The following is a 13,866-nucleotide window of genomic DNA, read 5'->3' as shown; positions in this document are numbered from 1 at the left end:
ATTTATTTTAAAAGTTTTCATTTTTAGAAATAAAGGTTTAAAAAACAAAAGTTTCCAAAATCAGTAATTCTGTTATATCCTAATTGCTTAGAATTGTTCTACAAACTCCAAATAAGTCAAATAATAAAAAAATAATTTTCAAATCTTACAGAACAAAAAGAAATACTTCTGGATTTGCTTTACTCCCCCCAAGTTGAATTCATGTATATAAAAACTGATGTCCTTTACATTCTGAATCTCAAATCTTCAATAGTCAAGTAATTACACAGTTATATGTAAAGTATATATTTCATATTTACTTGCCATAGAAAGCAGAATGGAGAATAATACTGTGATGTTTAAGAAAATGCTGTTTTAAAAATGTTAATTAGGTACTTCTTTTAAAGTATGTATGGCTTTTTAGATGTTAAATCTTTTCAAGGTTATTTTAGAAGGGATGTGAAGTGACTAGTTTATTTCAGATTTAGTGAAGAGTAATTTGTCAGTAATCTGAAAAATCCAAGCCAGGAGAGGATCATTTTCTTTCTTTTTTCTCCATGTACTCATTTCATTCTTAAGGAAGGCCTGATGCAGTAAGAGGATACATTTCACAAACTTATAACACAGGTTTGTGAACTGTCAACTAAAGACACCGCCTCTGATGTGGATGGTTTCATTCAATCCATGTTCTACCAAGTTTATATCTTCCAGATCATCTTTTATAATGCTAATCAAGTGGCTAAGGCCTTCCTGTTGTTATTTCAAATGCTGTTTGATCTCACGTAACAGATCTGCATCTACCTAATATCTTTCTTCAGATCTGACTGCTCCAAAATGGTTCTGCATCCTGATTTGTGACATCAGTTCGTTTAGTCGGCCCTTGAACTGAGTAGGTGCATTTAATTCAGACTGAACTGTATCTAGCTGAACCCCCAACTGCTCTTCATCAGCTTGGATGGCATAACCACTCTTTCTTTGAATTTCCTGTTTGATTAGGACCTGTAAGGTTCTATGGGAAAGATCCATGAGTTTCCTCTTGTATTGTGCAATTTTGGCCATACTTGTAGTTTGATTCTTTTGTAGCTCACTAATATCTTCAGATATGATATCTAATCTGGTCTGATGCTGCTTAGTCATCTGATCTTGAACTTTCAGTCTTTGGAGAAGTTCTTGAAAGCCCACCATGGGTACAGGAATTAACTTTTCAGAATCAGGGTTATTCACCTTGGCTTGTTCCCAAATAACAGGATCAACACCAGCAGGAGGATTCTGTAAAAGCTGCTTGATCTGCGCAGGAGAAAGTTCTATTCTAGTCATAGAAAGGGTTACACCAAGTTGCTGTAGTTGTGTTTTTATATTGGCTGTTCAAAATGGGCATATAGTGTTGTAGCTGGAACTCTTCATGAGGTACCATTTGGAGAACGCTCAACAACATAAATAACAACTTCTGTCTGATCATCTAGCAGTGTTTTAATACCTTCTACATTTACACCAAGGGTCTGATTGCCTCCCAAAATTTTATGCAATGATTCTACCAACTGCTGTTGTTGGCTTCGAATATCTGTTTCTTTTTTGTTGAAAACTAAAACCACTAGCCCATCTTCATCTTTATTATTGGGCATACAACTATAACCTACATCCTTAAACTGGCAAAAGGGATTTTCTTGTGTGAATTCCACTGGTGGAATATTATTGTTGAAATATCCTTTTCCTGTTCCCCAGAAAGCCTGCAGTTGATTCCATTTTGCTAAAATAGCATCTCTCTCATCTCCCAATAGTGTTGGAGCAGAAAGAGCACTTATAGTATTTATCAGCTGGTTGGACTGGGTAGGAGCTTGTGTAGGCTGACTGAAGAGACCACCTAATGTAGATTGTTGCTGTTGCTGTGTATTAAATCCTTCAAATCCCAGTCCAGTTCCCAGACCAGTACCTAAACCAGTACTAGTTCCTGTTGTTGTGCCAAAACTGGTACCAAATGCAAAACCTTTGTTCTGAGTACCACCAAAAAGTCCAGTAGTGCCTGTGTTAGTGAGGGCAGAAAAGCTGAAAGCAGAACTTGCAGTTGTAGATGTTGTCCCAAATCCTCCAACCTAACCTGCAGGTGCTGCAATGGCTGCAGCGGTGTCTGAGGTACCTGAGGGAGTCCCAAAATTGAAGGCCATGTCGCGGAAGCAGAGGACCAAAGCACTGCTCCACCCTTCCTTATTTACATAGACTTCGTTTCCATTTTTTTTTTCTTGTCTCATAATTTTTCCTTTCCCTTCTTTCCTTTCCCCTTCCCCTCCCACCACCTCTACACCTTTGGACCTTTTCCTATTTCATGGAAGACTTGAATTCTTACATGGAAGCATTAGACTGTGAAATGTTAGCCAATGAATAAATTAAAAAAAGAATCATGTGCACCAGCATGTTGGGGGCCACGCGACATCAGGCTGGGCGGCTCAGCTGCTGCAGAGCCGGGGGTGATCTCGAGTTGAGTTTGACCCTCTGGACTGCAGGGAGCCGCTGGCTTCTCAGGGAGGAAGGCCCGACTTTGACCTCTGGCCAGAGCCTGTGTAGTCAGAGCAGAGATAAGAGAAGCATCTGGGACTTGAAACTCAAGTGCTGGGAGGACACAGAGGAGGGGGAGCCAGTTAGCGGGCAGCTCATCAGGAGAGAGTGAGGTGGCCCTGTCATTGAAAGGGGACATGAGTGGGCCATGGTGGTGCACACCTGTGATCCCAGCACTCAGGAGGCTGAGGCAGGAGGATCGCCAGGAGGATTGCCATGAGTTGAGAGCAGCTGGGGTCACATAGTGAGTTCAAGTCGAGCCTGAACTGCATAGTGAGACCCCGTCTCAAATAAAACAAAATAGAGAGACAGGAGATGGATTTCACAGAAAGCAAGGCACAGGTCTAACCTCACCATTGTGAACCAGGGGAGGCCAGAGTCCCAGTCTTTTCTGGATGGAAGAGAAGACATTCAGGATTGTGGGTCACTGGGTATCCTGGAGGGACGAGCAGGAGCCACCTAGATGCCTGTGCCACAGGGGCTGTGGGGTGCAAACGCCCGTGTCCTGGCCCTGCCAGGACCTGCGGTGCCGCCTGGCTGCCGTCTGTGTCCCAACCCCGCCTCCCACACATCTGCTATACACATTGCCACGGTGTAAGCTGTGTGTTCAACAAGGAGCAGAACGATTTCCTCTCGTTACTCCCCATGTCGCTTCAAAACCACACTCGGAAAAATCAAACCACGGAAGAGGGCTCAGCCAGCGCAACCACCTCCTGGCCCAAGTTTCTGAACCCAGGAATGGGGCGGGGGGAGTAAAGAGCTGCAGCCTGGGTTCCTTCTGCTGCTTGTGTCTGTCTGTCTGTCTGTGCCTGTCTTTGTATCTGCCCATCTCTGTGTGTGTAGCTGTATGCTGTCTCTTTTATTTTCATTTATTTTCTTACAGTATTGGGGATTGAACCTAAGGCCTTTGAGCTGCATCTCCATCCCTTTTTATTTTGTTTTTTAAAATTTCCAGACAGGGTCTCACTAAATTGTCCAGGCTGGGCCTCTAACCTGCAGTCCTCCTACCTCAGCCTCCCAGCATGCTGGGATTACAAAAGTGTGCTGCCATGCCGGGCTGTGCAGCTGCTCTAAGTAGCATTTGCATACCAGACACACTGTGGCAGCCTTCCTACGTGCTTTTTCCCTCATGGATGCCCCTTCTGCACCTTCCACAGCCACATGGATGACTGCAGAGCTTCGCCTCTCCCCGCTTCACCACTCACTCAAGGTTATGCAGCTGTCACTAGGTACCTGTAGGGAATCCAATCCAGCACCCGCATGAATACCAAACTCCATAGATGCACAAGTCTGTCAAAAACCGAGTAGCATCTCCACACAACCTCCCCTCATCCTCCCATGCACTTTATGCCATCCCTAGATGCCTTCTGATACCACATACAATGTAAAGGCTCTGCGAATGGTTGTTACGCTCTGTTGTGTCAGTGTAACAATAATGACAGCAGGTCTAAAGATGCCTGGTGCAGGTACAGTTATTTGGAATCTTGTATTTCCTGCTTGCAGTTGGTTGAAGCTGTGGATATGCAGGGCAGGTCATGCTCCGGGCACTGGGGACACAGTGATGAAGGGGACACACGTGGCCAGTGCTGGCCAGGTGCGGATGCCGCAGCAGAGATGTGCTATAGACCAGGAGACTCCACGAACTAGAATTTCACAGCCAGCAGGTGGTGGAGCGTGTCAGGGTGAGCATCAGTCCCGGCCCTGAGCTGGAACCCTGGATAGCTGAAGTTTGGACTCCTCACAAAGGGCTCATGCAGCCAGGTAAACGAAAGCCCACCATCGAAGGCTCCACCTGAAAGTCGCCTCAATCCTCTGCCTGTAGGAAGGACGGACCCTTCTGAGTTTAGCAACACCCCTGCAGATGGCTGGGAAAAAGGAACAAAGCGATAACCACTTTGCATCTCTTTCTGGGTTTGGGGCCACGTCCACTGGAGGGAGATGAGATCTCGTGTTCCTGTCCTGGGGAAGTCAGGGCTCCAGCGCGGGGAGGAGTGGTCCGGCACATTTGGACAGACTGGGGTTGGAGCATTGAAGCCGCCACCTCAGGGTGTTCCCTGGGTGGAACAAAGCAAGAACCTGGCTTGAGGAGAATGCAATGCGCAGGAGGGGAGGGAGGCCCGGGACAGGGGAGGTGTGGTTCCAGCAAATCCTGCCGAACCGAGTGTCCACTCTCTCCTTGGGCTGTTTCAAAGCCCTGCCATCTACCAGGGCGGAGACCACTGGCATCTCCCACCAGCTAGCCGAGACTGTCTCCCGGGCTGTCTCACAGGCCGAGGACCGGATCTAAGCCCATACGTGGGCTGCCTGCCTCTGAAGTGGTGTTTTAAGCCCCTTTTATGAACAGAACCACAGAAGCTTAGGCATTTCTTTACTTTCAGGAAAGAAATGGACAAATTTACAAATGAATTACACACACAAAATACATGTGACGAATGTACAAAGATGTGCATCATAATGCAGTTGTAATAGTACAGTGATGGTGGCCATGGCAGTGCACACCTGTAATCCCAGCACTTGGGAAGCTGAGCCAGGACTGTTGTGAGTTACAGGCCAGCTGCACACTGGAGATTGGGCTGGAGTAGAATAGCTCACTTGGGTCAGCAGTGGGCCTCACGGACGCTGTCTCTTCAGGGGATGAATCAGGCAATGTGAACTTAGGCAGGTGCATTTGAATCAGGCACCAGTTTCTCCCTTAGGTGTAAAAGTGAGGAACGCATAGCCCACCCCACCTTTGAAATACCCAAGGGGCTTGGGCAGTGAGCCTCCTGGCCCCGAGGCAAGTCAGTGGAAGGAACTGCTTCCTTGGATAAGAAGTCAGGCTACACAATGTCAGAAGTTCTTTTTGGTGCTCAGTCGCACGTGGCCATGACACTGAGGTCCCGTCAGCTGAGACATACGCAGCCCCCATCACCTACCCCAAGCAAGGCTCAGACCTCTGAAGACTTGGTGGGCAAGCTCTGACTTCCCCCAGGGTCTCAATAATTCTCTTTTGTGGTCTAAAGTCAGGCACAAAGGTTGGTATATTTGCAAACCAGAGTGCCTTTGATTTATAGAAAAAGCTCTTCTGAGCCTGGGTTCAAATTCCCCTCTGCCTCTCACTGGCGGAGAGACTTAGAACAAGTTATCCAGTCTCCCTGAACCTCAATTTTTCCATCTGTTTATTGCACTGACTTCTTCTCTTTTTGTTTTTTGAGATAAGGTCTCACTATGTAGTATAGGCTGGCCTCAAACTCATGATGATGCTCCTGCCTCAGCCTTCCAAGTGCTGAGATTACAGGTGTGTGCCACCATGCTCAGGCTGCACTGACTTCCTATTGCCAATATGGTGGCTGAATGGGATGCTGCATGTTGAGCATTTAATGCAGAGTCTGATAACTGTGCAGAGTAAGCACTTCATAAATGTTAGCTATTATTATTATTCAACAGGCATTAATGGAAGGCCAACGAACTAACAACCTGGGGAGTCATGGGAAATATGTAGAAAGAAAAAGCCCCTTCTGTTGGAGAACAACCTTACCTTCCTCCCTGGGGACACCCATGGGGACGCAGGAAGTACAAGACGACAGACACACCCCTGGCTCGCTGTTCCTAGACTCCTCCTGTGAGCTCACATTTGGCGGAAGCCCAAGTCCTGGGTGACGGTTGGGCCTTGATTTGATCAGAATCTGCTTTTCCCAACCAGACTGCACATGCCACGGATGTATAATCGAGTATTATTTATGACTTGTTGACTACCCAGAGTCTGTTCAGCCCCTTACAAGAGATAAAGAAGATAAGTCCCGGGCCCCAGGAGGGTTTGAAATTCAACTCACTCAGACTCCAAATGTGCTTGCTGAGAAAGTTTGGAATCTCATGATGCGTCCACTTGATGCTCATCCAATCCTCCCAGAAAAAAGACGATTTAAATGAGAGGGTGATTTGGGTGTCTGCAGGGCCTTGATATAGAAAAAACAGTGACAGTATATGCTATCAGAAATTAATTTAAAAAGAGCTCTTTCTGAACTCCAACTCGCAGAGTCATCACAGCACGAAGCAAAGCGGGGGCTTTGATTTCCTCTCCTCCTTTACAAGTCTCCAATTTGAAACTTACAATCGGAGTTATTTACCATATGGACGTGGAGCCGGGAAAGAGATAGCTTTTGGAAGGTGGAGAGAAACAAGCAGATGGCATTTGACCGCTGGGATCTGGGGCTCTCTATCTTTCCTCTCTGACAATCCACGCCCAGGTCCTGATAACCCCTTCTCACACTGCAGCACTTGCTTGGGGAAGCTGTGAGCCTGCATGCTCGAGAAAATATTAATTTGTCCCATTGTGTTTCAAGACTGAGGATGGGTTCCATAAAGGGAGAATCCGGATGTCAGGCATGCAGTGCACGTGGCTCCGAGGGGGTTGACTCTACCCTAAGACACCATGACAGTGACAGGAGTGAACCTCTGAGGGGCTCATTTCTGATGGTCAGCAGCCTCCCCAACCCAGATAGCATGGAACTTGGGAGTCACCCCAGGGTCTTCGTTAGCCAGTTTCCCCACATCCAGCAAGTCAGAGCACTGTGCTTCCAGTCTGTCCCGGCCACCCCTTCCTCGGCTCCCCTGGTTCAGGCCGCTGTTGCCTTTTCTTTGGGAGACAGGATACGTTCCTCATCCATGGTAAATGTAAGGGCGCCCCTCGGAAATGTGTCCACACAATGCAATCCAAAGTCACCAGGTCCCAACAGCTATTGTGACTTCTTACACTCAATTAGAGCTTTACCTGGTTTTGTGAAGCATCTATAAAACAGGCTCATTCGATGTGTACAGTCGGCGCTGCTGGGTGCTTGCTTTGAAAATGCCCCTTTGTTCTAGCAGGATTGACGTAATTAGGAATAATTTAAGCATAAGGCAAAGTTTGCAGCTGCTTTGCACAATTTTGTTGCCAGAAACACTAAATAAATGTAGAGCGCCGTATCCACTGACCTGAACCACGGAGGGAGACACAAAATATGCTACACACCTCAGATGCTGCTGGCCACGGCCCGCTGTGCACCACCTACCACACGTTCTGACAGCCTCCTTCTAGCCCTTCCCAGGTCCCACAGCTCAGACCTTCTGATACCAACTCTGCAAGCCAACTCGGGGCTTTTTAAAGTGCCACACTCACCGGAGTTATTCACGCATTTTAAAGAAACATCTGACATGTAGAAACACTGAGTCATTGTTTTTTATTAGGTTTCTATTTTTAAAAAATGTCTCACCAGCAAAGTTTTGCAGTGTTGTCCTCTCACACCCTTTTCTCCATAAACCGTGGTTCTTTAATTGTGCCACTGTGCAGAGCGCGGTGGTTTTTAGGGATGCGTGTCACATCGCAGCAGCGGAACTCACTGTACCCTTGGCCCGGCTTTTCACCAGGGAATCCCAGCTATGTTGGTTCGTGCACTGTGGACTGATCGCTTGCACGATGTTTGTACACCTTTCTGTCAAGGTAACCTGCTTGATTTCTCCGTTCTGCTATGGCTGGGCATGTGGGTTATTTCCAAGTCGGGGCCACTTCAAGGAGGGTGACTCTGGACATCCCTGTGAGTGTCTTTTGGTGCACACGCACCCCAGTGTCTCTCGGGTGCACACCTTTGATGACAGTAGACCTGAGTAGCCGGGACAGAGACAGGAGTGCCCTCAAAACCTCCACCTTTTGCTCTCTGGTAGACAAAATTTGCCGACCTCAAATTTAATGGACTCCTCTCTCACCCATCCCCACATGGGGTAGGAAAAAGAACATCTCAGGGTTTGGCAAAGACGTTTAGATGCCCAGTGCCAAGGAACTTTGGTAGCCAGTAGGTACTTTCCCTGATGTGTGACGGTATCATTTTCAGCTAAAGGCAACCCAGAAAGAATTCAGCAAGATCATCATGTTTGTACCATCATCTGGAAGGGGTCTCAAGGTGAGATCCAGTGCTCTTCTTGGGGAAGAAAATGGGCCCAGGGAAAGCTTGGGGCTCAAGGGCTTAGTTGTCTTCCAGCCCCTTTTCCCACCAAGCAAGAAGCTCCGCCAATGTGGGATGATGTACTTGGGCACAAAGAGGGTCCCGGCTGGGTCCACTCCAGATGGAGCATGGAGCAGGACACCAGGCTCTCATTTAGTAGCCCTGACCGTGCATGCTCCTCCAGTGGCCTTGGAGGCCAAGTGTTGCAAGCTGCATGGGTATTTGCAAAGTCAAAGTCCTGATCCTAGCCTCGTTCCAAAGGAACTCAGTGTTTTTCACTGTAATTGAAGTTGATTGGATTTATATTTACCCTCTAAGGTCAAGGAAATGTGGAGCTAACATCAATCCATCTGTTCTTTCACTAAGCATTTTCTAATCCCTCCTTGGCGGCGGAAGTGATCCATGGGTTTCCATCTCTTCTCATCTTCCCCTGGGTCCCTCCACCACGCCAACTTGGAGCAAGGCAGCCCCGAGTGGATGAAGCTTTTGGTCACGAAGCTGTCCAAGTGATGTCAGCCAAGTTCTGTTTTTATGGCCTTGGATATTGTTGCTGTCATTATTGGAGTAAGGTTGTTTGCCGGGAGTTTTTCTCTTTCCATATCGGGGATTGAACTCAAGCCTTTTGCAATGACCTCTATCCTACCCCCAACCCCTGTTAAATTTTGAGATAAGGACTTGCTAAATTGTGCAGGCTGAGCTTGAACTTGTGATCCTCCTGCTTCAGCCTCCCAGAGTGAGGCACAGGCGTGCACCACCATAGAAATCAACTGCTAAGATAAACAAAAATCAAATGCATACATGGTCAAAGAGAGACCAGGGAAAGGGGTATTTTAAGAAGATGATGGCGTGGGAAGCATTTTATTATTTGTTAACATGGGGATTCTGGCCCCTGGATTAAAAATGAGTATTATTCAATATATAAATTCATTCTCTTTACATAAATTTAAACACCAGAGAAGAATACTGAATACAACATGAAGAGACTGACTGTTGCTTCTCACCCCTACTTCTTCCTGTCCTCCCTGAAAGTGACCATGTCAACAGTTGAGTCTTGTTATGGTTGTGATCTAAAATATCCCCCCAAATTTGAAGCTTATGAATGGCCCAATCCATTGATGGGCTCATAGGGAAATGGCTGTTGCCCCCAGTTGGAAGAAGTGGGTCACTGGGGGCTGTCTTTGAAGGGTGTCCCCACTGCCCCTTTCTCTCTCTCTCTCTCTTCCTCTCTTTCTCTCATCCTCTCATTTCCTGGCTGCCATGAGATAAGCATCCTCCCTTCCGCCTCGATGTTGCTGCCTTGGAGCTAGCTAACCATGGACTGAAACCTGAGCCCTAAGAAACCTTTACTCCTTTAACTTATGCATGTCAGATATTTTGTTCCAGCAATGGAAAGGTGACGAATACAGTCATTCCCCATCCTTGTCCATATTTGATGTCATCACTTTTTAATTTTAGTCTTTCTAGTGTAGATCACAGTGTAGTTTCGATGTCCCACTTTCACTTGGGCAAAGAAGAGCACTGGTCTTTATGAGCTAGCTCAGCGCTATTGCCGAGAAGGCCGAGGTTGCTGTTGTGTCCTCATGGTGAACATTCAGTGTGCCAGCCATGCCACCAGACGGTGTCGTTAAGAGTCGAAGAAAGTGTGGCTGGATCAGGGTCACCTTGCCTGACTCTGCAGAATGACCTCGGCATTCCCGGTAGCTCGAGGTCGTTACACGTCCTTGGAATTAATGAAGGAAGTAGAAGAGCTCTTGGTATGGGGTGCAGCTCCACCTGGGGAGAGTGGCAGTTTCTGCTTTCTTAAGGTCAAGGGGGTGGTTTGAGCAACAGAGGACTCAGGGAAAACAGAGTTAAATAAAATGGGGCAGGACATTCATGCTGTAAATGAGATGCTTTTTGTGGGGAGAGGGCAGGGTATCCCAAATTGTTGGATCTCTTGTGATCAACTGTCTATTAAGACAGAGCTGGAAATTATCCCGAGACATCATGAGTAGGATGAGTGACAAAGTGACATTCCTTTTAATAGCTGCCCTCCTGAATCATGGGTATCTAGAGACATATATAAATGTAGGTACAGTTATAGCTATATCAAAATTTTATTTTATTAGTACACATTTGCCGTACATAATGATGACATTCATCGTGGGGAGTTGGCACATGTACCTCAGAATTCTTTTTACTTCCCCTTTCCTCCCTGCTTGCCTCTCCCTTAGATCTGTCTTTTGCAATGCAATTTAGTCTCTTCTCTTTTCAGTGACCGCTTCCATTTCAAACTCAACGCACAAGAATTTAGATCCACATTGCTTCTTCCTGTCTCTCTCCCTCTCCTCCAGCTGTCCCCAAAGCCAAGCCCACAAAAGCGACTCTGATAGATGTGGACGACGTTACAATTGATTGGCCTGCTACTGATGGCGCACAGGGGTTTTGTCGTTAGAGAGGAGACGGGGAAGGGGGCTGGTAATAGAATGATGTGGCCTACAGGACAGCGCCTCCTTGATGAACAATCAGACGCAAATGTCAATAACAATTGGATTGTCTGTAAGCTGCAGTCACTTAGGGCTCCGGGAGCCTGTCCACAGAGCTGGGATTGAAACCCTCAGCCTTGTGAACTCCAAATCAGGTTTGGCATTGGGAATGAAAAGCCATCAGCTGTAATAGTATTACGAGGCTGTTGGTCGAAGAAGTGCAAAGGCCTCTGCATAATGCTTGGGCTCTTGTGTGTCATGGGGCACAGGACCCAGAGGAGAAGGGAAATGAGGCAGGGGCTGGGGAATCCCAAGGAGCACACAGGGGAGGAGTGAGGAGCCATAGTACCACGAGCACAGAGGTTGGGGTCCTGGAGTCTGAGGTCTTGCTTCTGCTGTTGTGACGTCGTGGAACAATGGATGCATGTTCCCTTGATGCCTCAGTCTGCTCTTGTTGAAATGAGGATGCCATAGGGCCTAAGAGAGGTGGCATAATCTTATAGGGCCATGTGCTTAGGGATCATTGCTACAAGCGATGATTTTTGGAAAAGTAGCTGGTGGTCCATAAAGTTAGCTGTTGAGTGTCTAGCATGGCACTTTTCATATTTTTCATATCTATCTATCTATCTGCCTAACCCACCCACTTATGTATCCATACACCCAACTATCCATTCATCCCTCCACTCACTTATCCATCTACTTATCCATCCATCTATCTGTCCATCCGTCCATCCATCCATCCATCCATCCATCCATCCACAGAAAATCTGCTCTTTTCTTCCAGTTTTCCCTTCCTTCTCTAAGCCCATTCCTTGACTTATTGCTGCAGATGTTTTCCTGTTCTTTCCCAGTTCAACACCCTCCAAACTGACCCATTCATTGACCATCGTATCTAGAAATCATGTGGGTTCTGAAACTGGACAGATCCTGACTCTGTGGCCTGTTACCTGGGTGATGTGGTACAAGTGGTTTCACCTTGTTGCTGAATTTCCTGATCTGGAGACTGGGGAAACTTGTCCCCATCTCATAGAGCTGTAGTTTCAATGGGTTCATGTTAGGGTTTTCTGTTGCTAGGTAAAAAAACCACCCTAAGTCTCATGGGTTAAAACAGTGGCTACACTGATTTTGCTCATAAATCTGCAACCTGGGTAGAGCTCAGGAAGGACATCCCTTCTGAGCCACCTGGTAACAGGTGGGTACTGGAGTCATCTAGGAGCTTGGCTGCTCATGGGTCTGCAGATTTATGGGGCCTCCATTGGGTCAGAAGATCACATATGGCATCTCCATGTGGCTACTTGGCAGCCAGGTCTCTAGGATGGACATTCCAAGACAGACAAAAAGAGGCGGAAGAGAAATTGCTTCTTATGACTTCATTTGAGGGTCACAGGGGAGCACTTCCGCTTTTTCCAGTCCCCAAGGAGCTCATAAAATTCCAGTTCCAGCCAGTTTCAAGGGGAGTAGAAATAGGCTCTGTTGCTTGCTGGGGATGCAGCAATCTTCTGGAAGGGCATGTGGGACTGGTGATATTGTCGTGGCCCCTTGGGGTAAGGCGAGTCCAAGGTGTCATGGCCCATGTACATACAGCTCTCTGCACAGTAGCTGGCACACAGGAAGTCCATGCTATCAGCTTGTTAGAGAAGTTCTTCCTGCAACCAGAAATTGCAGGGTCCCTGTAGTTAGAGAGATCTTAGGACCTCCGTAACCCGCACTAGACAAGGCCCAGAGGGAATCCTCAGCAAGTGTTTGCTGCATGATTAATGAGTGATTTTTAATACTTCAACTCGGTGGTTCTCAAAACTGCTGATCAAAATTGACTGAAGGGATTGGTTGAAAGTACCCCCAGACCATACCTCCGACCTTCTGAATTAGAGTTCCCAGTGTCGGGGCCTGGAGACAAGCATTTCAATGACCTCCCCTGGGGCTCAGATGCAGCCAGGGCTGGGACCAGCATTTACAAACCACTTGTTTAACTCAGGAGGAGCCAGGATGCCCGGATGACAGCTGGCCCATCTTATAGGCGGGTAAACTGAAGTTCGGGATGATGCAGAGACTTACCCCAAAGCTCAGGGTGGATCAGTGCCTTCTGGGGCCTCCAGGCAGCTCACTGCTGAGTCGGTGAGGGTGATATTTTGGGGTCAGGAGCTCGGTCCTGGCAGGGAGAAGTCTTTTTCAGTTCTTCAAATGAGCAATTCTCAAATTGGGATTATGCATTTGCCTCCGTTAACTTTTTTGCCACTTTTGAGTCCCGTCTGCTGTTAATTCACTTCCTGTTTTTCTTTAGCTCGACTCACTTTCTTCCATCGGCAGATTTACTGCCTCCCTAGCCACGTCCAAACAGCCACAAAAGCAGGCCAATGTCAACCGGGCCCCATGCTGGGCCTATGACATACAGAATGCACGCTTTGGCCGGGATGGAGACTAGATTTCGTCTCCTGTACAGTGCATGGCTATGGGTATTGGGCAAGACTGACTCCATCACGTGCAAGTGACCAGTCCAAGTGCAAAACGAAACCACGAGGCCTCCTGCTCTAGAATGATGAATTTCAAGATAGCAACTGCAGAGCATTAAGCCAAGCGCTGGACCCTTCTCTTCTAAGTACAGGATTCTGCAATTGTGCAGGCCCTGTGCCCAGGAAGCCAGCTCTGGCCCAGGGTCTGGGAAACAATGTTTGAAATAGGAACAATCTTTTGGCTCAGCCCAAGTTCCTTGGCCAGGGACAGTTGGGGCCCTAATACCACCTACATGTGAGGGGAGACCAGAAATTCAAAGGCTTGAGGTGAGAGGTAAGAGTTTTCATGGAACTGAAAGAAAAGCTCATCTGGCTGAACCCCTGGTCCAGGAAATCCTGGACCCAGGAGAGAGCTAGGAGATGTGCCCAAGAGACAGCCTTTGCTGCAGTACCAGGAGGAGGAGG

General features: G+C 47.4%; 1 pseudogene; it reads right to left on the bottom strand.

The window, feature by feature from the left end:
* Positions 1-603: 603 nt before the first annotated feature.
* On the bottom strand, positions 604-2,141 carry LOC101718645 (nucleoporin p54 pseudogene; annotated as a pseudogene).
* Positions 2,142-13,866: the final 11,725 nt, after the last annotated feature.

Source organism: Heterocephalus glaber, unplaced genomic scaffold, assembly GCF_053883595.1.
Source record: "Heterocephalus glaber isolate CG9 unplaced genomic scaffold, H.glaber_assembly_v1.0 deba00001687, whole genome shotgun sequence".
NCBI lineage: Eukaryota > Metazoa > Chordata > Mammalia > Rodentia > Bathyergidae > Heterocephalus > Heterocephalus glaber.
The sequence above is the reverse complement of the archived record's forward strand: the minus strand, read 5'-3'. Positions and strand labels throughout refer to the sequence as shown.